Source organism: Lissotriton vulgaris, chromosome 2_1 (assembly GCF_964263255.1).
Source record: "Lissotriton vulgaris chromosome 2_1, aLisVul1.2, whole genome shotgun sequence".
In the NCBI taxonomy this organism is placed as follows: domain Eukaryota; kingdom Metazoa; phylum Chordata; class Amphibia; order Caudata; family Salamandridae; genus Lissotriton; species Lissotriton vulgaris.
The window spans coordinates 1,452,931,941-1,452,956,250 of record NC_141687.1 but is presented as its reverse complement, the minus strand read 5'-3'; the positions used below and the strand labels follow the sequence as shown (position 1 = coordinate 1,452,956,250).

General features: G+C 44.4%; 1 protein-coding gene across 2 annotated transcripts in view; it reads left to right on the top strand.

Annotated features, from left to right (window-relative positions):
- Nucleotides 1–24,310, top strand: part of LOC147732746 (ficolin-1-like) — a 574,771-nt gene that overhangs the window by 215,114 nt on the left and 335,347 nt on the right. The gene's annotated exons all lie outside the window — the stretch shown is intronic.

The following is a 24,310-nucleotide window of genomic DNA, read 5'->3' as shown; positions in this document are numbered from 1 at the left end:
AGTCGAAGATCCAGGTGCTGAGCTTTTTCCTGAAGTCTGTTAGCGAGGTTGATATTTGAAGGTGTAGGGGGAGGGCGTTCTAGGACTTCACTGTGAGGTGGGATAAGGAGTGTCCTCCAGTGCAGCAGTGGCAGATGCATGCTTTCTGTGTGACAGCGAGATGGGTGGAGCTGAGGTTCGAGGAAGTTCAACCCTTGGTTCATGTATGCAGGCTTTGTAGGCGTGGGGTCAGGAGTTTGAAAAGGCATCTTTTCTGGATGGGGTGCCGGTGGAGGTCTCTCAGCTGCTGGGTGATGTGGGTCCTTTTGGTCAGGTTGAGGGTCAGTGTGGCAGCTGCATTCTGTATCGTCTGAAGTCTCATGAGATCGCTGGTGGTGCCTGTATAGAGTGCATTGCCGTTGTGCAGATGGATGGTGATGAAGGCCTGCGTCACTGGTTTTTTGGTGCTGATGGGGAGTCATTTGAAGGTTCTGTGGAGCATGCAGAGAGCGTGGAAGCAGGCTGAGGAGAAGGCGTTGACTTGTCATTTTATGATGAGTTTGTTGTCCCGAATTATACAGAGGAATCTCACTGTTGTTGAGTCCTACTCTGATAAGGAATTTCTTTCTTAATTTCACTGCATTTTTATAGCATGGGTAATAAACACAATGTATGACTCACAGCTTTACCAGATGTCATGATACAAGGAGGATAGTTGGTCAACAGTTTTTCATTAAACCTAGACTAGATAACGTTATGCAACATATTCAGAAAAAGAAATCCAGAAATCAGCCAGAGAGCAAAAGTACTCTGTATCAGAGTCTGAGTGTTGTCAGGATGATAGTTTGAGTCTCTCGAGTGCTAAGTGATGGTCGCAGTAAGGTTCTGTGGCAGGTCATGGGCAATGTTCCCTCTGTGGAGGGTCTCTGTGCGCTGCAACCATGGCTATGTGCCCCAGGAACCAAACCGCACGTGTCTGCGGCGCCAAATGGCACTCAAAAAGTTTACTTTGAATAGTGAAAAGATGGTGCATTTTCACCCATACAGCGCCACAATAAGGGTCTTAAGGGCAGTTTGCAAATTGGATAAGCATGTCATGACATGGATTGGTTACACTGGCAAGTACACTTCAAGTTTAGAAAAGCACAATACTTCAATGGTGGTACCATCATAAGATTTTAATAAATATTCTTAACTGGAGCACAGTTCATTGGGTGGAGAAATGTCCCTGTGCTCTCTCTGCCCGGTCTTTTCTTCTGTACCCCTCGCTGCCCTGTGTCTCTGCCCGGTTTTCCCTTCTGTTCCCCTCGCTGCCCCCGTGCCTCTCTGCCCGTTCTGCCTTCTGTTCTTAGCTGTATTCTGTATTTTACCTCTGTGCCATTCGGTTTTTTGTGCCCGTCTGCCCTCTATGCCACTCGTTTTTCCCTCGTTTTTGTGCCCCTTTTGCCTTCTGTTCCACTTGTTTCTCCCTCCTTTTTTGTACCTTTCTGCCCTCTGTTCCACTCATTTTTTGTGCCTTTCTGCCCTCTGTTCCACTCGTTTTCCCTCCTTTTTTGTGCCTTTCTGCCCTCTGTTCCACTCGTTTTTTGTGCCTTTCTGCCCTCTGTTCCACTTTGTTTCTCCCTCCTTTTTTGTGTCCTTCTGCCCTCTGTTCCAATTGTTTTTTGTGCTGTTCTGCCCTCTGTTCCACTTCATTTCCCCTCGTTTTTTGTGCCCCTCTGCCCTCTCTGGTCCAATAGTTTTTATGCCTTTCTGCCCTCTGTTCCACTCGTTTTTTGTGCCTTTCTGCCCTCTGTTCCACTCGGTTTCCCTTGTTTTTTGTGCCCATCTGCCCTATGTTCCACACATTTTTTATGCCTTTCTGCCCTCTGTTCCACTTCGTTTTCCCCTCGTTGTTTGTGCCCTTCTGCCCTCTGTTCCAATCGTTTTTTGTGCCTTTCTGCACTCTGTTCCACTCGTTTCTTGTGCCTTTCTGCCCTATATTTCACTCGGTTTTTGTGCCTTTCTGCCCTCTGTTCCACTTCGTTTTCCCCTTGTTTTTTGTGCCCTTCTGCCCTCTGTTCCAATCATTTTTTGTGCCCTTCTGCCCTCTGTTCCACTCATTTCTGGTGCCTTTCTGCCCTCTGTTCCATTCGCTTTTTGTGCCCTTCTGCCCTCTGCTCAACTCGTTTTTTTGCGCCCTTCTGCCCTCTGTCCCACTCGTTTCTTGTGCCTTTCTGCCTTCTGTTCCAATCGTTTTTTGTGCCTTTCTGCCCTGTGTTCCACTCATTTTTTGTGCCTTTCTGCCCTCTGTTCCACTTCATTTTCCCCTTGTTTTTTGTGACCTTCTACTCTCTGTTCCAATTGTTTTTTTGTGCCCTTCTGCCCTCTGTTCCATTCGTTTCTTGTGCCTTTCTGCCCTCTGTTACAATCGTTTTTTGTGCCCTTCTGCCCTCTGTTCAACTTGTTTTTTGTGCCTTTCTGCTGTTCCACTCGTTTTTTGTGCCTTTCTGCCCTCTGTCCCACTCGTTTTTTGTGGCCATATGCCCTCTGTCCCACTCGTTTTTTTCTGCCTTTCTGCCCTCTGTCCCACTCGTTTTTGTGCCTTTCTGTCCTGTGTACCACTGGTTTTTCCCTCGTTTTTTGTGCCTTTCTGCCCTCGGTGCCACTCGTTTTTGTGCCCTTTTTGCCTTCTGTTCCGCTCGTTTCCCCAGCCGCAGTGGCCTTTTGTTTAAGTATCACTGTTAATCAGAGCCCCTTCACAGGCTCCGATTAACAGCAATACTTAAACAAAAGGCCCTAGTCTGCCCGTGCTTTACTAACAAAAGCGTAGAGACAGTTTCCAAACACAGCGTGTACTTTAGCACACACTGTGTTTGGAAACTGACTACTAGCCGCACAGCAGACATAGAACAGCCAGGGGGCATAGGCCTGTCACCCTCTCACCCTCCTGCAGAAGAGCCCTGGCTGTCACCAGCCAAGTGTGCCAGGAGGCATGGTTCACCCTCTCACCCTCCTGCATGAGAGCCCTGGCTGGCACCAGCCAAGGGTGATAGGGGCCCACGTGGGCTCAGGCCGCACAGCAGACATAGAACAGCCAAGGGGCATGGTTCACCCTCTCCCGCTACTGCAGAAGAGTCCTGGCTGGCACCAGCCAAGAGTGCCAGGGGGCATGGTTCACCCTCTCACCCTCCTGCAGAAGAGTCCTGGCTGGCAACAGCCAAGGGTGCAAGGGGCCCACGTTGGTCCACGCGGACATAGAACAGATGCACACATCAGCCCCAGAGGTTGGAACAGAAACGTGAACTCTTCGACAAGCATACAAGCCTTCATACATCTTTTCTCTGTGGCTTTGGATGTTTACCTCTGGTTGACAAGAAAATCTCACTTTATTAGAAAAGGAAAATGCTTCCAGAGTGCGCTCTCCTTCCTCCTGGGGACAGATGCCTTGTGCCTGCCGAGGATGGTGCATAAGTATCAAACAATAGCAGAAGCCGAAAGCATGGGTGCCGGTGGCACACGGTGCCTGCATAAGTGTCTCTGGCGCGCGGTGCAAGCACAGGTGTCTGTGGTACACGGTGCAAACACAAGTGTCTGTGGTACACAGTGTGTGCATGAGTGTCTGTGGTACATGGTGCATGCATAAGTGTCTGTGGCATGCAGTGCATGCATAAGTGTCTGTGGTACACGGTGCATGCATAAGTATCTGTGGTACGCAGTGCATGCACGAATGTCTGTGGTACACAGTGCATGAATAGGTGTCTGTGGCATGCTATGTATGCGTAGGTGTCTGTGGTACACAGAGCATGCATGAGTGTCTGTGGTACTGCTACTCACTAATAAAGGAATAACCTTTAGGCATATCTTGAGGTAATCTTATGCATCCTGTTACACCTAGAACCTCTTAGCAGGAGCAACATTTGGTTGGAAGCGCAATCTAAATTGTGAAAACAATAACTCCTGGAAAGCCCCCATACAAGTTATCTAAAAGCAAGGCACGAACAACAAGTATTATAACTTTACCTCCAGAAAGGGGCTTCTCCGCTGCCATGTGCTGTGACAAGTCATGGGCTTTTATTCAGTGTACGAGCTGGCAATGCAATCAGGAGACTACCTACTCTACTTCCTAATTTGTATTTTTCTTTAGCTTCCTGACTGAGCGAAGTAGTCCGACACTTTTTTAGACTGGGAAAATAACCGCTAAAAACATTAAACAGTACGTAATCACCACCTACTGGAAATAGATGTCATCTCATTGTTATTGTTTTTTAGTTTTCACCTGCACAGTTCTTGCGAAATCGCTTGTATGTTTCCCTCTTGCTATCTGCCTATGTCTGTCTCCTGACCTCTGGGGGGTGAGGGAAGGGAGGGGGTTACCCACATAAGTCACTAGGGACCTGGGTGCTATATGGTATATGAAATGAGGGTCCCAGTGAACTGTTCAGTCATTATTCACATTTATTTAAACCAACAATAGCAAAAGAATTAAAGCAAACACACTGTAAATTAATCACAATGGGCCAGGTCTACAATATATAATAGATAGATAATAGATAAGGAATGATAATAATTGTGACAAGCAGATATATCAAATTCCTAAATTATTTACACACTAAATCAGCTTCAGATCCGTGAGCCAAAGAAAGGAATCACGAATTTTCCAAATATTTATCAAAAGAGCATCTATTTAACGCTGGTATGTTATATCCAAGGAAATGAGGGCGTCGTCAACTGAGAAGGTAGCCATTGACGTTTCGACCCCACGCTACAGCAGTAGGCGTACTTGAGGCCTTACATCGGGGTCTTCATCAGTACTATGCTGATGGGCCATGTTGTAATTATGTCTGATATCACAGTGTGTATGAGTATCTAGAGATTACTTTATCATACTGGTCTCTGATTGACTAGTATATTAAAAGAATGATATAACCTGTCAGTATAACAGCTCTAGGTAGAGTTTGGTCTGTTTTGGTCTGTTTTAGGAGTGTTTTTATGAGTTTTTGAGAGATAGACTAGCGACCCTTTGGAATTAATTGATAAGAGTCGCAGCAAAAAGAAGTACTAATTTGTTTCATTATAAAGTGGCATGATATAGCCGTTCTATCTTTTCAGATATTGACAAATTGCGAAAGAAGGGAATACCTCAACTGATCACTGTGTGAAACTAAATTAATATCTCCACATACCATGGTAATTTTCCTAATTCCTTTGCGTTGTGGATGATACCATCTCCATTCCTCCCATTTTTATGGGGAATTTTTACTTATGTCGCATTATTTATTTATACTCTTACAGAAATTGTAGTGCACCCTTGGTTACACCCTTGTCCTGATGAAGACCCCGATGTAAGGCCTCAAGTACGCCTACTGCTGTAGCGTGGGGTCGAAACGTTGATGGCTACCTTCTCAGTTGACGCCGCCCTCATTTCCTTGGATATAACATACCAGCGTTAAATAGATGCTCTTTTGATAAATATTTGGAAAATTCGTGATTCCTTTCTTTGGCTCAGGGATCTGAAGCCGATTTAGTGTGTAAATAATTTAGGAATTTGATATAGCTGCTTGTCACAATTATTATCATTCCTTATCTATTCCTTTTCTTCTTCACAGCATCACGCTACCTCACTCTTTCCTTTTCTCTTGGGGCACTGTTATTATAATTTATATATTGTAGACCTTGCCCATTGTGATTAATTTACAGTGTGTTTGCTTTTATTCTTTTGCTATTGTTGGTTTAAATAAATGTGAATAATGTCTGAACAGTTCACTGGGACCTGTCTCCTGACCTCATCCTCAACCCTCCCCTCTCGCATCAAAAACCATGTGGCATGTCGCCCTTTGTGAAAACATTTGTCAATTGCAGCCTGTCATGCGCTGCAATTAACAAACATTTTCACAATGGCTCACAACAAGCCCCCAACCACGCTCGCTTAAGAGAAGACATTTAGCCAGTCCTAAATCACGGACTTGTTAAATGTCTTCTCTTAAGGGAGCACAGTTGGGGGCTGATTGTGAGCCATTGTGAAAATGTTTGTTAATTGCAGCGCATGACGGGGCTGCAATTGACAAATGTTTTCACAAAGGACCACAAACAGCCCGCAGCCACAGCCGGAATTACCGTTTTTCGCGCCAATTGCGTTTTAACAGTGGCGGCGTAAAAGCACTCACAGGATGAGTGCAAGCTTCCCTCGGGACTCTGCGCGCTCGGGGGTAAGCAAGGTGCGAGCGTTACAGGGAACACTGGTCATGGGTAGAAGCGGTACTTGAAATTAAATGATGCTTGTATGCCACATAAGTTTGTGGTGCTAATAATTCATATTTCCTCATGTTAGCGGGGTGTTTATTGTTGTGTTGTGATGTTAGCAAAGAGGCTAAAAGGGTCTTTTGCTTTCTGCTGATGGGTTTCTACTTTGAGATGTTATTGCCTACCTCCAAAATGTGCAGTTGGAGTTCTCTACAGAATTTTTTGATTTCTCCCCTTAATATTTTTATATTGATATTATATTTGTGGAGAAGCGTGGCTCAATGGATAGAGCGGCAGACCCTGATGCAGAGGTCTGGCCCGGGACCAGGGTTCAATTCCTGCCTCGGCGGCTCTGGGACTCAATCTCCCCAGACCTGATAATTCTCGCCTTGGTGCCTAGTCTAATCATGGGTCCCACTCTGTGACTCTGTGCAATAGCTTGCCTAATCTCCACAACAGCCCCAGCAGTGCTTGAATGCCTGGCTTCACCTTGGGGGTGCCCAGGAGTGGACATCTCAAAGGAAAGCCAGAAAGGGTTCCACAGCGGTATGAATACAGCACTACAAGACCTCAGGGTAGAAGTGCGCTATATAAATACAAACACATTTACATTTACATTTTATTAGATGTGTGTCTTCACATAAAAAAGTTGTTGGTTTTGTTTTGTCTAGTTTTTAATGCCATTTTCACCAAAAAACATGTTGATGTGTCATGTTAACAGGAAGGTGTATTTGACTTCACGGGAAAGCCACTACTATCCTACTCACCAGTTGTAGCTAATTAAGGGGAAAATTAAGGTCCCCATTGGTTCTTAATTGATATGAAAGAGACAAGTGGTGCTCCTTTGAGCTTGGTGTTGTCAGGGACATTAAAGATAGTTATTATATTATCTATTAGAGTTCTATGAAGGATCTTAGATCCTCGGAAGAGTGTATGGACTTTTATTGATAAGTTATTTTGGGTAATATCATTATTTTTGGGGTAGAGATTACATTATCATGCTACTGGCTCTCGTAAAACTATGGTGCTTGTGAAAACGTAAGGTACTACCCTGAATGTGGTGCATAATTTTGTTTGGTTACTGCCTGTGGTGTGAGTAACTGAGGTGAAGTCTTTCCATCAATCTTTGATGCTTTGTGACCTTGTTCTCAGCTTTAGAATCTATGTATGAAACATTTTAGTAACAAGGGACAATGTAAAATTAGTCTTCTGGAGCAGGCACCAAAGCAAGGTGTCAACTTAATGAAGTAGGGGTATTTCTCTTAAGTTTGCAATTGTCCTGGGATAGTCTGCCTCCCAAGTGGGCAATGCACCACAACTAGAAGACACACATGACTAAGTATCGCAGCATCCTATTTGTGTCATACTAACTCAGTGTGACACAGATAGGATGCTGAGATGCATGTTGGACATAGTGAGCTGGTCTCTGTCCCTTAAATAGAGTCCTCATTTATACACTATGGTTCGTAGTGGCAAGTGACCCTGCGGTCTAGAGTGAGGGAAATATTAACCTTTGTTTGCTATGTGGACTCATTCAAGTTTATTGTCACTCACTTTGTCATGAAAAAGGGCCCAGCATGCTTCCAGTGACTGATAAATCAGGCTCTGTTACAGGGAGCTGAACAATTTATACGGTTATGATGTTGTTATTGGTGGCCCTGAATGGCTTTCAAATTAAGAGCACATGCTCTGGGACTCCTGAGGGTCCTCAGGATTTGTTTTACTAATAGGGTTCAGAATGTCAGTTTGGTCCAGGCACGATGGGCAATCGGACATATTGCAGACAACAGAAAGTTGAAGATACTGAAAGATAAAAATGGAAGAAATTCTTAATTGGCGACCCCCAAAGACTCAGGCAAAAATAATTACTGTCCCAGTCTGAAAAGGCAAATAAAGATACTTTGTTCAGGATAACAGCAACTTTGTGGCACATTTGTAAGAAGTACGGAAGTACCAGCTGTCGATGGTAATCTGGGCATCATGTAGTAGCACTGAATTCAAGCAACGGGAGGCACTTTGTGAAGCTCTTGGATTAGCAACTCCTAAGCTTGAAACGCCTTACACAATTCCTGAGCAGAATTCACAAATTTGTGCTACGTGGAACTCCGCTAAGTGGTTAAACAACTCCGCCATGCTACGTGGAGTTCCGTGGGTGGGCGAAGTTTCAAGGCCCACCCGTCCGCAATGCCTCTTTATGTCATACACAACTTGGAGTGCCTCCTCGTGTTGGAAATCGCACATGAATGGCACCATGCTTGGGCGCCGGTATCTTGTTTTCTCAGTTCTGTTCATGGTGATGGGCCTTTTTTGAATCCCTTTTTAATCTTCTCAATCCTCCACCCTCCTAAATAATCTACCCCTCATTTTCATTTATTGTATTAGTATGTGTTTTTTCGTCTGTGTATTTTATGTTTTGTTTTAATTTTTTCATGAATTTTTGTACTATTTCTCATTTACTTCCTTATTATTTGTATTACCCTTCCTTCCTTCTTTCCTTCGTTTTTCTTTTTTTCTGCCCACCCAGTGCCATGTCAGAGCTGGGCCAACAGTGGAGCGGGGGCACCAAGCCCCCTCAAACTGGAAGCAGCTGCCTATCCTGCAGATGGCACCACCACCATGTGGTGAAACCCGGGCAATCTTTTGTGAGGTGGGGGTGGCAGCTATTGTTTTATTGTGCAGGGCCACCTCTCTTCCATGCTGACAGCAGGCCAGGCAGAGGGTGCCCTCTGTGGGAGTGGCTGCTGCATTGGGGGAGGGTGTATGTGGCGTGCCAACAAAATCCACCGCACTGCCCAGAAGCTGACGCACTGCTGGGTGGATATCCTCGAACGGGAGCAAGACCTGCTCGACCAGCTAGTAGTTGAGATTGCAGGGCATGGTGAGTATTAATTATTTGTTATGGTTGTGTTCTAGTAGCTAAAAAAAATCTAAATAGCATGCTGCTCACTCTCAGAGGTAAGTTATGTTTAGTTTAAAATAAGAATATTATTTATTGTTCCAATTTGAGCTAGACAGGTGTTCAGTGCTACCTAGTTGTATTAGTAAAATCATTGAATTAGCGTTCTCTGTGACTTTCTTTATGTAACTCATATAGCCCTAAGTAATTTCACAATGATTTATAGTACTAGTATGCATCTATGCATTGAAAAAGAGGGAGACTGAGTTGGTCCATCAAGGGGGTTGACAAATGAGAATACAATAAAAGATCATTCATTGCAATGCATTAGTTCCAAGTGTAGTTTTTGTTAAGAAAATTTGGAATTGGGATTTTAAGATTACTAAGGCCAACTCAACGATAGTCGATACTATTACTATAGGCAATCTTATTTAGATAAGTACAATGTTACTCCATTTGCCTGTCATAATAATTTTGTGGAGATGAACTGAACCACTCATCTATTTTTTATTTTCTTAATCAGCACCCAAGGACAAGAAGAAAGGTGGGTCCGGGAAGAGCTGGGAAGGAGGCACTGACCACCATGGCCAATGCTGAAGGCTCTGCTCAGCCCAGTATGCCCTAATATTTATTAATATTATTTCTCAAATTTTTACCTCTGCCCACTATTATACAATTTTAAATGTTGCCTTGTTTTCTTTTTCATACTGTCTCCTTTTTTTCCCAACTCTCCTATCCATTTTTTATTTAGTTCCTGCTATCCCTGCATTACCATTTTTAGCCCTGGGTGGTAAACTCCACTCCGCTGGCGGAGTTTGTTGAGTTTTTGCTACTCTAAGCCCCACTTGGTGCATGGAGTTCAGCAAACACTCCACTTACTCTGCTTGGCATAGTTGATAGGCCAGGGATAATTAATGTATTTCCATTTCTCACATAGGGGCATTTATAAATGTGTCAATTAGTTACCCTTGCTCGCACTCGCAGAGGTACTGAAGGGGAATGTGAGTGTGAGCATCAAGGGGAGGTAGCTTCTCACTGAGACTCACTGTGCCTGGGGAGGAGATGAAGGCAGAAACTGGATGCCAAATCCTGCCTGGGAGTTGGTGGGACGTCTGTTGGTTCTGGGGATGGGTGTTGAACTTAAACACATGGAACCAGGGGCAGTGAATTGGGCAGTGAAGAATGGACAGAGCGCATCCTCTGCCACAGGAAGCTGCCTTACTACAGGAGGTGGATGACATGATTTGATTGGGATTGCTTCCTGTCACTCAACCATTTTCCTGTTTCCTCCCACACCACAACTCCCAGCGTTTCTAACACATAAAGGTGTGGGGGGGGGGGGTGTTTCTGGATATCACCAGATTCTTATCTTATCTTACTATCTATTACGAATCCTCGGTCGACTGGATCTTTTTATCTGCTGGAAGTGCAAAGGGGTGAAAACCAATACATTCACTACCATCAATATGAACTAACCAATTTAGACTCGGAAGGACCACTAACTCTGACTTACAATTTTAAGGGTTTTATTACAAAGCCAGTAATAACTGAACATACAAACACCTAATGGCGAGGTTGAAAAGATACATGAGCACTAACACAAAATTCATTCTACGGATCAACCTAATTCGGTGTAACATGAAAAGAATAAGCAGTTCTAGAAAAATTAAACAAGCAACAATTGCTCCGATATCCAAATTAGTCACCATCAGTTGCAGAAAGGAAAATTAATCAGTTAATTCTGTCCCTACACTAACACTAAGGTGCTATCCCTACTTAGCATTTCCCACGCCAAGTTGAGCAAAGGTGTCAGCTTGTGAAGACTTCCTAAGAAGTACACTCACGTTGCATGGGTCAGAAGCCAAAGCTAAGCCTTCATTCTAAGAATCGATCCCTTTTCTTACCCTCCTAATGGCTCTCTGCTCTCATCTGCCTTCCCTCCTTCGGGGCACTGTCCCTAATACAAAACCATCAACTCAAAGATCACGCCCCGAAACACCTCCTTTGGCTAGGCCTCTTTTACAGGTAATTTTTTACAAACTTACACTTAGTCCAAGAACAGTTGAGATGTCATTGAGTCCCTGGCTTCTTCAGCGAGCTCCTAATTATCAGCATTCCATGAAACACTATAACAGGTATCCTCCATACCTAACTCCTAAAACAAAGAACATCAGTCTAGCTAACGAGAAAAATGACCTTGCACCTGCAACGACAAGGATGTGAACGAATTAACCTTGCACAAACAAATCTGCTGACTGCCTTCAAATGGGAGCCTTCCCATGGAAAATACATTTCAGGCCTACTCAATTTAGTTAACATAAGAAATCATGAACAGGCCTTTCCATTGCAAAACGTGAATTCTCATTCAGGCCTTTGCTCTCCAAAGAATTATTAATATTATTATTGTCGGATTTGTAATGCGCATGGCTGCCCCAGCAACGGGGCGTCCCAGCGCAACCAAAGACCCAAGACGGTTGAAGGGGATTTAGGCCGGGAAAAGCCATGTCTTTATATCTTTGCGAAAGGAAGATGATTCTGAATCCCATTGATTGAGGCAGGAAGTGAATTCCATAGTCTGGTCGCAAGCACTCTAAAAGAGCGGCCACAAGTTCTGGCTCTTAAAAATCGGGGAACACACGCCAGCCCTTGATCAGCTGAGCGTAAAGAACGTCCAGGAACATAGAGAGCCAATAGGTCAGCCAGCCCCGGAGGTGCTTGCTGAGTTAGAATCATGTGGTCCACACACAGGGGCCCATTAGGATGGCGTGCCGATCGCCCCAGCCAGGCAGCGATCTGCCTGCCATCCATGCCAGAATGACCCCCGCCATATTAGTACGGCTGGGGGGTCCACGCCGGACGAATAGACCGTCCGTCGCTTTTCCGCCCAGTCGCCTTGCGACCGGGGCGGAAAAGGGTTCAAATGGTGGCGGTGTCTTTCAGACACCGCAAGCCATATTACAATGGGCTTTGACAGATGCCTTTCCTTGGCGGCAATGCCGCCACGGAAAGGCATGCAGAGTCTGCTTTGGGGGCCTGATGCGGGCCCCCATGGACTCCGTGGGTTGGGGGGTGCATATGGGGGTACCTATGGTACCCATCAGCAGTTCCATGCACAACATGGTAGGTACAGCGCGGTGCCTGCTATGCTGTGCATGGAAGTGCACAGCCTGCCTTCCTGCCATTGTGGCGGGCGATGCTGAGTGCACCACCTGCTACAATGGTAGGAATGCTGGATGCGCCCGCCACTGTGGCGGGCACATCCTAATGCTGGCCACGGGACCCCTACCCTTACAGCGGGCGGTCCCTTTCACCGTCCTAATGGGCTGCATAGTGTCATAACTATTTTCTCCATTGGCAAACAGTGGAGTTTATGTAGAAATTTAGACACAGAACAGGATTTAGGGAGTGCCAAGAGAATACGGGCTGCTGCATTCTGTATTCTCTGCAAACGTCGAGTGCTGGATTATTGGCGCCTAAATAAAGAGAGTTGCCGTAGTCCAATCTAGATACGATTGTAGCCTGCACAATTGTCTGAAAAATTTTAGAATCAAAGAAGCCAAGTAGAGGTTTTAGTCCTCGCAGGAGCCCAAATCAGGTCCCTGCTACTGACTTTGATTGGGTATCAAAAGAGAGACCACTGTCAAACCACACACCGAGATTCTTAACTGCCTCTTTCGGCGAGGGTGCTGGTTTTAATTGATCTGGCCAATATTGCTCAGACCACATATCATGGTCTCTCCCAAACAGCAGAATTTACGACCTACTGGCATTCAGCTGTAAATAATTTGAAGCTATCCAGTCCGCAATCACCATCAAGTCCTCCTTAAATTTCAAAAGGTTGTGCTTACGTTTCTTTGAAAAGGCGATAACCAATTGGGTGTCATCGGCGTACAACACCAACGGCAGCCCTCTGCTTTTAGCCACCCCAGCTAGGGGTTGAACTTATATATTAAAAAGTAAGGGGCTCAAAATTGAGCCTTGTGGCACCCACTGTTGCAAGTCATAAACCCGAGAGCGAAAGAGGGGACACCAGGACCTGGAAAGATCTACCCTCCAAAAAGGAACACAACCAGGCCAAGGAAGATCCCCCGATTCCTATTTCCTGTAGGCAATTTAAAAGTATCACGAGGGAGACAGTGTGGAAGGCGGCACTTAAGTCCAAAAGAACCAAGGCTGCAGGGTTTCCGACATCAAGGTTACCACCAATTTCTTCCGTTACTGCCAGCAGAGCTGATTCGGTACTGTGGCGGGACCTAAAACCGTTTTGAGAGGAGTCTAGAATATAATTTCTCTCAATAAACTAAGAAAGGATGGTATTTACGTGAGATTCTACCATCACACATTAATACACACATTAATAAACATTACATCTATAAGCATTAAATTTCTTCACCTTTAAGGCACATTTAGGCGACTCTACACGTGCCGTCTTTTATGGTGCACGTTTAAATCTAATGCACTAATTTGCACATGAGCTAATTCATTAAGCATTTTGCAATACATGGTTATTTAAATGTCGTTTTACCCCTTCAGCTAGTACGAACCAATTTCCCAGCATTACACATAAATTTTCATTATTACGTTGACATTTTGTAATGATTATACTGAGTTTAACGCAGAATATGTGTGGGTGCGGACTATCTGTGATTATGATGCACCTCTACAATTTTCAGAATATCATGACGCTCTATCAGCCTGTAGGGAATTAGTGATGGTGGCGTAGCCCTGCTGTTGGCTGGTCAGTGTGCACCCAAATCTGTGAAGTAAGCCAGTACCAGAGACCGGATGATGTAGCTGTCATTTCAAGTCGGTAAGGAGCACACTAGGGGTTAATGGCTTTGCCGCAAAAGTGTACGAACATGCATTATAGCTCAGCGGGTTAGTGTACCTGTGTGAAGGTTACAGTGATGGATGAGCTGATAATTGATAGGGCTGAAGTATGCATGCCCTCTGGAAGGTTGCAGTTTGGAGTTCCGCCAAACCAATCTTCAACAAGCTAATGCTAGGCGAGCTATTATAAAACAGACTAAGGGAATTATACAAGGGCAAAAGACATTGCCCTTCATAGCGGTCTGAGTCTCTGCAAAAAGTGAAACTCCATCACGTGTGGAACTCCGCGGAATTCCACAGAGTTTTTCAGCAACTCCACTTCAAGTAACTCAAATTCAATAATCATCATCATCTTAATCCATTACGAAACATTTTTGATTGGCTTGACTACCGGCCTGTTCTAACATTGTAAACCAACAAAATGCCCAGAGTGATGTTTTCGATAGAAGATACTGAAGTGCTAACTGAACTATAGTGATGTATTGCAGTTGTATTTTTTTCCATTAGAAAAATTAAGGGGTGGCGTATCTGACATCTAATGAATGTATAATGTTTTGTTCTAGCCACACAAACAACCAGTGCCGCTGGCTCAAGTGCCACTGCAGGCAGAGCAGGATGAGATTCAGTTAAAGGGGGAGAAGCAGCTACAGGGATGGGTAGTTGTAAGACTCATTGCTTGCTTATTGACACTTACTATTATACTCACTACCTACAAGAGCTTCATTGTGACTCGTGATAGTGAACCCCCCACTTTACCAGCTACAGTGGTGAGTGAGTCATGGACCCTTCTATCTGGAACTCAGCAAAAGATCACATAATAAATGCTATAAATTATCGCTTGATAGAAACAGGCAAGAACGGAAGGTTAAAAGAAAAGATGAGTGAAATGGTATATGAGTGAAAGGAGCAAAAAAAAAGGGGGATGATGGACAGAGCGTTTGAGCAAATCAAACACTCACCCCCAGTCAACTGATCTGGGTTTAATCCATCATCATTCTTTAGCTCATTCAGCCACCCCAGTTATTATTATTATTATTATTATTACTGAGTTTTATATAGCGCGTGGTTACCCTTGGGCATCCCAGCGCTCATCTAGAGTGCGCACCATAACAGGGAGAGCATTAAGCAGGGAACAGATGGGTCTTTAAAAGTTTGCGAAATCGCAGAGTGCCAGTTTCAGAGCACAGGGCCAGTGGGAGAGAATTCCATAGCGTTGCCACATTGACGGAAAACCTTCTCCCGCCGGACCTTGCCTTTCTAACTCTCGCGACCTGCAGAAGATATTGGTGGTCCGAGCGAAGGGCGGGGGGAGCTTTGTAAGGTTGAACCATATCCCGGAGGATAGGTGGCCCTTTCCCCTGTAAGATTTTATGGGCCATGCAGAGTGACTTAAACTTCCCCCTCTCCCTGACAGGGAGCCAGTGGAGCACCTTCAGCGCGGGACGGGCTGATTGTCGCCTGGGAATGTCCGTCAACAGCCTTGCAGCCGCATTTTGCACTTGCTGCAATTTGTTTAAGGTGGATTCTGGGGCCCCCAGAAACAGCGCATTGCTGTAATCAAGCCGTGAAATGATGAGCCCCTGGATTAGTAATCTCCTGGTGGCCATCGGAAGGAGGGGTAGGATCTTTCGGAATGACCGGAGCAGGCCGAAGCACACGCCTGCAGTCTTTCTAGCGTGTGACTTAAAGGAAAGGTCCTGCTCCAGCCACACCCCCAAGCTCTTAATCTCCTGTTTTGGGGTGGGTGACGCTCAAAGACAACTAGGCCAGCTGCTCGGGGACAGGGAGGGCAGGGAGTTCCCCAACATCATCAGCTCAGTTTTTGAGATGTTGAGCTTAAGTGCTGAGTTACACATCCAAGTGAAGATCTTAACTAGGCATGTGTGCAGCACGTCGGGTTTGTTCACCGACTGGGGGAGCCCTACCACCAGCTGGGTATCATCGGCGTAGCTGATGATTTTGATACCCAGTGGTAGTACCACACTCTCCAGTGGGGCCATATAAACGTTGAACAGTGTAGGGCTCAACGATGAGCCCTGTGGCACACCACACTGGAGAGGGACCGATGTTGATTTCTCATGGCCTTCCCAGACCTCAAACGTCCGGTCTTCCAGAAAGGACGCGAGCCATTTCAGGGCCATCCCGGAGACCCCCACCCCGACAGCCGCTGGAGTAACACCTGGTGGTCTACGGTGTGAAATGCCGCACTAAGGTCCAGGAGGATCACTGCCACCGATCCCCCTGAATCCAAAATGCTCCTGGCATTGTCCATGACTGCCAGCAGGGCAGTGTCCGTCCCCTGGCCGGGGCGAAAACCCGTTTGGGAGTCGCCCAGGAGGGAGTTGGATTCTAAAAAACCCAAAAGGCACCTGTTCAGACATGGCCATATGCAAATCAGTCTGACCCTGTGCCTCATGGGAATAGTCCAGCCCGAACTGACAAGCCAAGCCAAGCCATGTCTTCACAACCTTAAACTATCTTGCACTGGATTGAGTGGAGAAGTGTGGCTCAATGATTAGAGTGGCAGACCCTGATGCAGAGGTCTAGCCCGGGACCAGGGTTCAATTCTCCACCTTGGCGGGTCTCAGGCTAAAAAATTCTATGGACCTGATAATTCTCGCCTCGGTGCCTATTCCAATCATGGAGTCCCACTCTGCAACTCTGGGAAATAGCTTGCTTAATCTCCACAACGGCCCCCACAACGCTAAGGATGCCTGGCCTCCACCTTGGGGGTGCCCAGGAGTGGACGCCTCACAGGGAGCGCCAGGATAGGTTCCACAGCAGTATTCGTACAAGCTCCTTGAGACCCTTGCGGGTGAGTAGTGCGCTATACAAGTATCAATTTACATTTATATCTATCCTCAGGTATTATTTATGACTCCCAACTTTCCTTGGGAATTATTTTAAACTGATTTTATCCACACTTGCAACTATCAGAACATGCATTACATGTATAGTTTGAAGAGCCATGCCACTTTTCCACACCAATGATCTGATTTTAGCCTCGACTATGTCCACAAACTTGCAATTTTTATGGCACCTATTTAAATGTGGCTTAGCATGTGCTACATCCTTGAGCCTGTTTATGTCAGTGATAGCAACTTTGACAGTTTTCTCACTTGATAAAACCAGATTTATATTTAAGCTTTTGTACACACATTGTAATTATTTGAATTAATGGGTACAATAAAAGAATATTGACTGACTGGATGCATGGATGTGTATTGGGCAAATGGATGGATGGGCGAAAGGATGGCTGCAAGAAAGGGTGGATATTGAATGGATGGATAATGGATTGGACATCTTTAATGAAAGACTGGATGAGAGAAAGTAAAGCTTAAATCATGATGGCTATGGGTGAATATGGAAGAATGAAAATATGAATGAATACTTACTTGGATGAATAAACAAAGGAGGTCTTCTGAAAAGGTGCATGCTGCTCGCTTCTTTGTTTGCTTTGTTTTATGGTTATCAAAGCTATGGTTCAAAATGGAGGATATGAACATTTTTGTTTTAATCCCTTGACTCAGTGTATTTATTAAGTGAGGCAGATATGTATCCCACCCATCATCATTCATCACCCCCTCCCTGCCCATGGCATTTCACCACCCATGACGGAAGCGAAGTATAGTTCAATTTGTGACTGCAGCGGTTGCTGTGCAATGTGTGTCTGCTTCAGTTAATGCAGCATTTACACATTTTTCAATGCATTGCAAACTGAACACACAAGGTATGTTTCCCTTCGCCCATTCAGTTGCCTCTTAGTGTCTCACTCCTTTATTCTTTCCTAAGTTCTTCGATCCCAGTCTACCAAAAAAATATAAAAATATGGGATAATCTGTGACGAACATGTGAAATACAATCTATATAGCTCATTCTTTCCCAATAGTGTGTTGCATCATTTTCCCCACTGTCTACTTAGGGCAGACATGATATAGAATCTGTTTTTTATATGTGACATATGTGATATAGTATCTTATTTATTATTCAACAGCCTCTTTGGAGTCAGGTTAGACAGCGAAAGGCATTTGGAGAAGAACAGGGCCATTGGAATTAAAGATAGATCATTATCAATAACAGCTGATCCAGCTGCAGATAATAGAAAAGTACCTGATGCACTGGCCGGCATGCCTCCATTAATTTAGCACAACAAATTGTACTCCATAGTGCATAATGCCTTACTCAATAATGAGAGATCCTTTATTTTTATTTTTCCACTCAAAGTGCCTGCTCAGTCACTAGAAAAGCCTTTAAAAGAAATAAGGGAAATCACAGTTTTTGGGTGTTATTCTGCCTTAATTCTTTTCTGCCAGACAGTCAGTGCTTTTTATGTGAGGCAGGTGTGGATAAAAATAAAATTGGCCTTATCACTCTCGTAACCATTTTCACATCAAATTCCAATGGCCCTAGGGGATCAGCAATATTCTGCTACTGTGTCACCCACTGCTTGAGTTTAAACAAGTGTTTGCATAGAGCATTGTTTACAATGTGTCTTTTTTCTTTTTGTTTTTCTCGATATAGCTACTCCTGCTGGTTTACCAGCACCACTCACCAGGCAGGGGACAGCAGCCCAGTGGCGGCTGCAGAAGCTAGAGACATCCAGTTTGAAAACTTGTGGCTTGTGGCCCTTGAGGATAAAGAGGTGGAAGTAGCCGCCTCTGACTCAGGCCCCAGTTCAGCAAGCCAGCCCCAGCCTCCAGCTTCCCGGCTTTTACATTGATGGCACACCCGCAAGCTGTCAGGGGCCCTTACTGCCACTGCTGCCAACCCTCCCGCTTGGAAAGGCAATTCCAGCGTTGCCCCCTGCAGCGGCTCGACCACATTGACAGCCAGCTAGGGAGTAAAGAACAGAGCCTGGATCAGCCGAGTCCAGACCCAAATGGGCAATGCCCTCTTCTAAGTCCTTTTTATATTTGTTTTGTGGGAGGGACATGGTGTAGGTGGAGAGTTGGGAAGGGAGCTGGGACTGGGTTTTTTTCTTGGACTTCTTCTTGAACCTTGGTTGGGGATAGGTCAATTTGTTTGAGGAGAGGTGTGGGGTTATTGTTGATAGAGAAGGTGGTTTTTTTAATAAAATATTAAAGGAAAAAATTATGTTACCACACTTTATGCCTGAAGTAGTTTATTTGTGTTTTACCTTTACTTTACACTGCTGCGTTTTTGTGCAGCCTGTTTTCTTATTCTGTTTATGAAAGTGTATACTGGTTAGTTACAGTTAGTTATAAGCACTTGTCTTATTACCCTCTGCAACTATATTGCAGCCATGACCTATATTGCCTACAACAACCTTGATAAATGGTTACTTATCTTCAGAAGAAGTTAGTTGCTTACATACTAACTTAACTAGTTCACTTCACTCCATAGTTATGTTACCTGAATATAGATGAAGCAATAACAAAAAAGGCATCACAAGTTCACAAGCGAGGTCATACTCCCACCCAGGTGAGCTCCAAATGTTTAATTGTAAGGAGTATCCATCGCAGGCAACTAATTTGAGATTAAACACTGATTTAGGGGGTTATATGTTATATCATAGCTTTACAAAGAATTTAGACCGGACTTCTACATGACACCACAAAGAATACCTGACAGAGGTGATATAAAAAATTTGCAATAGTGACTTCTTCTGAAGAATGGGGAGCTAGCATTTAATTAAAACTAAAGTTATGAAATCCTTAAGTCATAAAAAGTGGACTCAAAGTCTGGAGTGGACAAGGTTACTCATTTATGAAACACAAGGCCTGAATGATGATGCTGACGAATGATGTTCTTCTACATCTAAAATATGGAACACTTTAATGTGTGTGTGGGTAAAAGAGGCGATTGTGGGCTTTTGTTTATGTAAAAGAAGATCATACAGTGAGTTGGTGTCGCTTTCAACACATGGAGTGGTGTGGCTCACTGGTTAGAGGCGGCAGACCCGGAAGCAGAGGACGGCCCGGGACCAGGGTTCAATTCCCGACGTGGCAGGGTCATGGACCAGGGTCAGCAGACTCGATAATTCTCGCCTCGGTGCCTACTCTAACCAGGGATCACACTCGGCAACTCTGGGCATTAGCTTGCCTCATCTCCACAACGGACCCCACATACGCCGGGGATACCTGGTTTCACCTTGGAGATACCCAGTAGGGACCATCTCACAGGGAAAGCCAGGACGGGTTCCCCAGCGGTCCACAGCGCGGAGATACCCCATGTGGGGGGATTCAGGCGCTTTACAAGACATCATTATATTACATTACATCTACCCCACCAAGTATGTGATCCATTTATGGCGTAAATTAAGTCACAACCCAATAAATGACACAGCATGGGGGAAGAGGCTTAGGGATTTGATAAATGGATTGGAAAGGGGATTTGGGAAAGGTGTGACAAAGACAAACACTACACAAGGACAATATTCATCTGGGAGAGGAGCAGCACATCATCATCATCAATCTATTGTGGAAGGAAACAAAGGAATTAGTATGACACAGTACAGTTGAATGCATTGCACACAGCCCTTCTGCCCCAGATATCTAGATATTCTGTCTTCTAGGTTTGAAAAATCAAATTATGGAGAAGTGAACCCACCCATTTAAAAAAATATGGTTGTTAAAAGAAAATTGATACTGTATTGCCAAATTGGGGGGTGCATCTGTATTCTCCTTGGTAATGGCCATCACTCTAGGCTGTCTATCTAGACCGGTCCGGTAGGTAAGCAGGAGAGTTGAGCTCCGTTTTCGCCTTTTGTTCATGCAGAAGACAAGAAGACCTGCGGATTGTAAAGCAGAAACTATATTGTAGAGTCAAGGAGAAAGACAGAAAGAAGGTAAGCTTAATGAGGAATGTACCAAGAAGACTCAGAGGTAGAGCAAAAAGCAAGAGGGCTCGGAGTTTCACTTTGCCACCAGTACAACACAAACACTCAGCAGCATTTCCAAATCAACACACTTCTCTCCATTCCACATAGCCGAGTGCAAGGCCTCAGAGTCATGGTTTTCCTTTGAATTTGATAACTTCCTTCTTCTAGCTGTTGATGAGATAGCCCCAGTCTTAGTCCTTACATCCTCTTCCTGACTCTCTGTAACTCCATCCAGTCCTGATCCGAGTAAGATGGACGTTTAGTGCACTGTTGTTGAAGAAGAAGTAGAGAAACAGAATTGCAGTATTTTGTTTAGGTTTGTGTTTGGTAACCGAAGTGACTGGTCTGGTCTATGAAGAACCAGAAAAAAGGAGTGGCCCTGCAAGTAATTCTCGCTAAATGTGAAAAGGTTAATCACCTTCAGGAAAATGATCACCCATCAGGCCCCAAACATTGCAAATCATTAAAATCATGTTTACAAATTAGTTGAACACCCTCCCTTGCTGTTTGCCACGACATGATTCATCAATCATCGCTCACAATCACTCAATATTATATATCACTCATTGGTGCAATAGCTACCTGTTCCAGTTAACCACAGTGGTAGGTACACTATTGTATCTCACCTGTGATGCAAGCAACACATTGGAATTTGGCAGTCCTGTAAATCAAATGATCTTCAGGGGCAGCCCTTCTAGAAGGGGAGTGGACCGTACAGGTACATTTTTTACTTAGTAAGTTTGTAATGGCCAATCACCTTCTGAAAAAATGATCACCCATCAGACATCAAATATTGCAATTCATCAAAATCAAGTTTACTATTAAGTGAACACCCTTCATCAATGCCTGCCACCCAATATATCATCAATCATCACTCACTCCTTGTTGCAATAGTTGTAGTTACTTCTTCAAATCCAAACCGGGGTAAGTTAGGTAGTAGGTACAGAATTGTATCTTTGACACAGGCAATACATCAGAATTTGGAATTGGCACTCTTGTAAATCAACACTTTCCTGGGGCAGCCCTGGAAAGTGATGCAAAAAAGGATAGGCATTTGAGGAAGGCGGACATTGTCTCCAAAGTCATGAAGGCATTGTAGAGGCTTCTTCACTGCACACTGATCTAACTGCTATTCTGCCATCTATGTGACAAAAAAAGGTGGGGCAGTATAAATCTGGCACAAAAAGAATGTTCCACTAGCTGCTTTTTTTCTGTTTTCTTTTTTGCAAAGAAAGACATTCAACGAAAAATAATTAAAAAGCTCTCTGTTGACAATGGCATACGCAGTCCAGGAAGTTGAGTTGGTCCTCAAACTCAGGTGGTTCACCCAGAAGTTGGTCAGCTAACACAAATGATTCTAACCAATCCTCCTCCTCCTCTTGCGCTGTTTCTGGGATGGGGTATTTGTGTGGAATGAAATGTGGTTCATTTTGCTCATGGCCAATCTCTCCATGTTTTGAGGAGAAAGACTGGTCCTTCCCACTGTAAGAACTGCACCAGCTGCAAGGAAAACATGCTCAGCAGATGCACTGGCAATAGGACAAGCCAGATGAGTTATTGTCAGCCTGCTGAGTTGTGGCCATTGACAGAACTTCCCATACCAATACATCAATGAGTTTTGATCCACATAGACGTCTTTTGTATCATCCAGAGACATCATATGAATGGTCATTGGTGCTGCCACTTGTTCAACCTCTTTTGCCATCACCTCTGCACTGAACTTAAACCCTGCCATTTGATACCAATCAAATGCAGAGGTTAGGTCCGATACTTCTGTTGCTATTGTTGCCGGTATTCTGGCTGATGGTGTTGGCTGCTGTGAGACAAGACTGCCCTCTCTAGAAGTTAAAGGAGGCACCCCAGAACTGCAGAGTGGGACTCTAAGTTATAGCCGTTTTTCTTCTAGGTCTCTGGCATGCTCTACAATCAACCTCTTGTATTTTGAAACATCCCATTCAGAAAAAGGAATGAAAGTGGGAAGAAGTTTTTTGTATCATGGGTCAAGTAGTGTGGCACAGTTGGACTCTGTGGAAAAGATGATGTCATGTTGCAGCCTTGTTTAACAAGCCAAGAAAAGGATTACGTTCTCAACCCAGGCATGTGCTTCTGTGTTTTCATTCAGAGCTGCGAGTGCAAAACCTTCAGGCATCGTATTGTCCTCCTTGCTAACTTCCCACGTGAAAACCTGAAAAAGGAGTAGAATCTGTGTCAGGCATTCAAGCAAGCCTTTTTTTATTATCTGAATCCATGGTCATAGTTTTCCCAAGTGCATTCCCTCTTTGAATGACATAGTCATTAATATGTTTGTACCGCTCAAACAGACATTGCAACATGCAATAGGTTGAGTTTCAACGTGTTGGCATCTCTTGTATCAAGGCTTTAACTGGTACTCTATTAGCATGCTAAATGACCCACAACTGCTTCTGGGCTTTAAAAGAATGGCTGAAATGAGTGCAGATTCTTCTGCAGGTGGTCAGTTTGTTGCTGACTATGTGTTCTTTTTTGAGGAAGTCTTGCACCGCCAGGTTGATGCAATTGCCCAAACACGGGACCCTGAAATAGTCAACATCTGCCATGGCCTTGACTATGTCACTGCCATTGTCTGTTACAACAAGGCCAATTCTGAGACCTCTGGGCTGCAACCATTCAGACACCTTGTTGTTAAATTTGTTTAAGACGTTTGCAGCTGTATGTGATTTCTCCATGGCGAGGATGGCTACTGTTGCATACCACTGAACGCTCTTAAAACTTACTTTTTCATTGTGAAGACCTGTAGATAGCGTTTGCTTTATCCCTGCAATAGAGATCCAATGAGCAGTGATGCACATGTAATCAGTTACTTGAAAACTGGTCCACATGTCTGTCGTCAGGTGGACAGTGTAAACAAAACTTTGCTGCAAACCAATTGCAGCACATCGTGGCGCAGCACCTTAAAAGCAATTTTGGCAAAATAGGTCTGACTTGGAACCTTCCATTTTGGGCAGATGGTTGCCACAAAATCTAGAAATCCCACTCCTTCCACTGTAGAAAAAGAGAGGAGGTCCAGCGCTAACATTTTTGCCATCTTCCCATTGTGCAAACGTGCTATTGGGTGGTTGCGTTCATAAGGCCCCTTATGCCTAAACATGCCCGTAATAGTAGCCTGTGTCATATTCTTTTCTAGAGCCACTGCTGCAGGCTACTTTTGAGAAGTAGGTGTTGGTAGACTCAGTGTGTGTCGTGGTGGGGCAGTCACTTAATGCTGTGATGTCTTCATCTGACTCTACATCTTCTTGTGCCATTGTGAAGTAGCTGAGGCGGGTGAGTCTGTTGGTACACTGTTGGACAGTATACAAAAGATTTTCCTTTCTGTGCAAACCACTACTGTTAGACTCTAAACCTTATCATACAGTTGGAATGAAACCTGAAATATATACCTCAACACAAAAATTGTAAAATATTTGTTTCAATTTTATAAAAAACTGGCAGTTTGATGCCAACATGTCATGATCCTTATACACATATAGTACAAAATACAATGTTAAAAAGATTTTTCTTGTTGC